Source organism: Ornithorhynchus anatinus, chromosome X1, assembly GCF_004115215.2.
Source record: "Ornithorhynchus anatinus isolate Pmale09 chromosome X1, mOrnAna1.pri.v4, whole genome shotgun sequence".
Taxonomy (NCBI): Eukaryota; Metazoa; Chordata; class Mammalia; order Monotremata; family Ornithorhynchidae; genus Ornithorhynchus; species Ornithorhynchus anatinus.
This window is the reverse complement of record NC_041749.1, coordinates 31,765,488-31,769,457: the sequence shown is the minus strand read 5'-3', so window position 1 is coordinate 31,769,457 and position 3,970 is coordinate 31,765,488. Positions and strand designations below refer to the sequence as shown.

General features: G+C 40.9%; 1 long non-coding RNA gene across 1 annotated transcript; it reads right to left on the bottom strand.

The window, feature by feature from the left end:
- Positions 1 to 289: 289 nt before the first annotated feature.
- LOC114806367 lies at positions 290 to 2,317 on the bottom strand. The gene is made up of 2 exons (XR_003754394.2): positions 2,287 to 2,317; positions 290 to 530 (listed from the first exon to the last, which is right to left on the bottom strand). It is a non-coding gene; the product is annotated as an uncharacterized LOC114806367 (long non-coding RNA).
- Between the last annotated feature and the right edge of the window lie 1,653 nt (positions 2,318 to 3,970).

Below are 3,970 nucleotides of genomic sequence, written 5' to 3'. Positions count from 1 at the left end.
GTGGGCTACTACTGAAGGTTCTTGAATGAGGAGATGTAGACTAAGTGTTTTTTTAGGAAAATGATCCAGGCAGCAGCATGAAATATAGACTGGTGTTGAGAGAGACAGGAGGCAGGGAAGTCAGGCAGGAGGTAGATGCAGTAGTCAAGGCAAGTTCAGTCATACAAGAGGTCAGAGGTCATGCTAGGTCAGTGGCAGTTCCAGGACTAGGACACAGAGCTCCTGATTCTCCTTCCCCTAGACTACACTATCTTCCTATATAAAATTTGCTTAATAAAAGAGCGGAAACTTCACTATTACGACCAATTTAAACAGCTCTGCTGAGACTCGAACAGATCATTTCCAAATCTTCTGATCATCCCTTGCACATTCAATTTCAGCACATGGCAGGAGGAGATTCCCAACAATGAACCCTTGGAAAAGCAGTCAGGTCACCTGCATTGAGGCAATGGTGGTCTCACAAATGCACCACAGCTGGTTAGGTTATGTGAGAAGAATGAAGAGTAGCAAGGGTTCCCAAGCAACAGCTGCTGAAATACAAATTGGAAGGACAAAATAAAGGTTTTAAAAACCCACGAGGTACAGTTTCAAACAATGTGATAAAACGGTGGACTGCTGGGAGACAACAGCAGACAGATCAGTGCGGCAGATAGAAATCAGAAGAATCAGTGATATTTATCGATCATTTGCTCCATGGTGAGCACTTGGAAGAGCAAAATAGAGTGAGAATAATAGAGTAATGATTGCTCTCCTTGAGCAGAGGCTTCAGGAAGATCCCCCAAGGATCAAATGGAATGCCTTTACTTTTTGTATACTAGATCCAGTCCCTTTGACTGGGCACTCCACATTGGCACAGAAGCCTGGTATCCCCAGGCATAGAGAAGCAGCGTGACTTAGTGGAAAGAGCAGGCTTGGGAGTCAGAGGACATGGGTTCTAATCCCAGCTCTGCCACTTGTCTGCTATGAGACCTTGGGTAAGCCACTTAACTTCTCTGGGCCTCAGTTAACTCATCTGTAAAATGGGGATGAAGACTGTGAGCCCCACATGGGACAACCTGATTACCTTGTAACTACCCCCAGAATTTAGAGCAGTGCTTGGCACATAGTAAGTGCTTAACATATATCACAATTATTATTATTGTTGTTACACTGGCCTGTTAGCTAGGAGCAGACTTGGTCCTTCTCTATCCCTAGTCTGAGATCACGGTTTGGGAGCAGGAAGTGAGTCAACCCCAGTAGTTTTATCAGATACTTCTGCTGTCATAACTTAAGGAGGGGCTCAGAGTTCACTCTGGGGTCAGAGGAAAAGCAAAAGAGAAGACAAGAGAAGCAGTGTGGCCTAATGGATAGAGCACATGCCTGGAGGCAGAAGGACCTGGGTTCTAATTCTGGCTCTACTGCTTGACCTTGGGCAAGCCACCTCACTCATCCGTGCCTCAGTTTCCCATCTGTAAAATGTGAGCCCCATGTGGGCCATGGTCTGTGTCCAACCTGATTAGCTGGAATCTAACCCAGTGCTTAGTACAGTAACAAACACCATACAAAAATTTACATGCCTATTTCCAGAGGAACAGTTTTCTATTTCCAACCAATAAAAGAACTATATCTGAAATGGCAAGAGAAATATAGAGAGCCTCATTTAATATGAATTATCATTTCCTTCCACAGTACTTTTCAATATGATGTTTTTGCAATGAAGCAAGATATTTCCAAAGTTGTGCAAGCTCATAGCTTTTGGAAACTGAATATTTCAGTATCAACAAAATAACACTTCTATGAGAAAAATAAGAAACTTCAACTTTGGGTCAAGAAATTCAAAACTTGTGGTAGGCCAAATATCCGGAAGCAAAATGAGTAGAGAATGAACACAGTAATTGGCTAATTTCAGGCTTATATTAACTTGAAAAAAATTATCTTATTATTGAAAAGTGGAATTATTTTGCTTGAGTTTTGCTAGAAAAATCTCCACTCTACCTTGTTAGCATAGATGTGGCTTTGGAGACTTGATAATTATTCTTATTACTAGGACAAAATTCTAGCACTTTGTGTTACAATTTCCTTTTTTTTCTTTTTTTTAAAAATCGATGCTGTTTTAAACCTATCACTGAAAAGAATAGATGTTTAATTATAGGTTCTCTCTTATCTCTCGCCTTTGGTTCTTGTGAAATATGAAATTAATTGATCCCAGAAGCCCAGTAATTGGAGAATGATGACTTTTCATCATTTCAAACCACCACTGACAGAATAATTTTGGGGGTGAGCAATTTAATTCTCCTATTCTCTTACCTTACCAGTAGTTCATTCTTCTTGATGCCCATCTAGAAACAGAATGAAATTACTTTGTACTTTTGTCCATTTAGAAGGGTATCATTGTTGTTATGTAAGGGGCCAGAATTGAAGGCAAGTCAAGCAAAGAATCCAAGGTGGAAAGTTTCCCTAAGGAAAGTATTATCTGCTGATTGAAACCTCTTAGACTGGAGCTCTTCGGGTACAGGGAAGTGAATTTGATCAACAAGGACAAATAATCCAAAAATAGCATTTTGGCCAGAATATTCCAGATAATTGCTTCTGTGATATGACTCAAAGTGATAATTGTAATAATAATTTATTAAGCACTTACTATGTGCCAGGAACTGCACTAAACCCTGGGGTAGGCAGAAGCTAATCAGGTTGGACACATTCCCTATCCCAAGTGGGACTCACGGTCCTACTTTCCATTTTACAAATGGGGTAACTGAGGCACAGAGAAGTGAAGTGACTTGTCCAAAGTCACACAGCAGATAAGAGACGAGGCCCGAATTAGAACCCATGACCTTTGGAGTCCCAGGCCCTTGGTCTACCCATTATGCCATACTGCTTCCCCATGTGACTGGTTAGATGAGTAGCCCATAAGGAATTAAGACTATTTCTACCACAGCCCCAAATTGGGTTTGCGTGGAGCGTTAATGTTTTTCTTCAGTAGAAAGAATGGGGCAACATGGGGCAACCAAACCTTCAGCTTCTAACTATAGGAAAGGATGTTCAGTTAGATGCAGCCAACTCTAGACTCTAGACTGTAAGCTCACTTTGGGCAGGCAATGTGTCTATTGTGTACTCTCCCAAGTGCTTAGTACAGTGCTCTGCACACAGTAAGCACTCAATAAATAAGACTGACTGACTGACAACACTGGCAGACAAGTATTTCTCTAGCAGCTCACTTTAGGAATCCTTATGTCAGCATATTGACCTAACAAAAAAGCAAATCCCTCAAGACTGTAAGCTTGTCTTTAGACTATAAGCTCATCTCTAGACTGTAAGCTCAATGTGGGTATGGAATGTGTCTTTTTATTGTTCATTCATTCAATCATATTTATTGAGCACTTAGTGTATGCAGAGCACTGTACTAAGCGCTTGGGAAAATACAACACAACAATAAGCAGTGACATTCCCTGCCCACAACAAGTTTACAGTCTAGAGGGCAGGGATTGTTATAATGTACTCTCCCAAGTGCTTAGTACAGTGTTCTGCATGCAGTAAGCACTCAATAAATGCAATTGAATGAATGAAAATCCCTCCATCCCAGACCCTTTATCCCTCAGCCAGTCTCTGTCCTCAGACTTCACTGTGGTGGGATTGACTCTATAAAGCAGAACCTTAGACAATCTCTGAATCAACTGTCAATCAGGGTCAGTCTCAGACCAATGAATATCTATATCACGACTCTGCTGCCTTGTCTCACCAAGCCAAAACTAATGTTCTTGGGACCAAGAACACTTAAGTAGAGCTTAATTTGGGCCCCAAGTCCCCAGGTTCCACTCTTTTTGTTAGATTGATATTTACAGGCTTCAAGAGAAGATAAGCTCTACTAAGATTCTTTATATTTGTCCACAAGCATAATATACATTTGTATATATATATTTTCTACCAAAGCAGAGCAGCATTCTCAAAGATCAACTGTGTTAATTAAGCAAGAAAAAGCACTGTGTTCTGT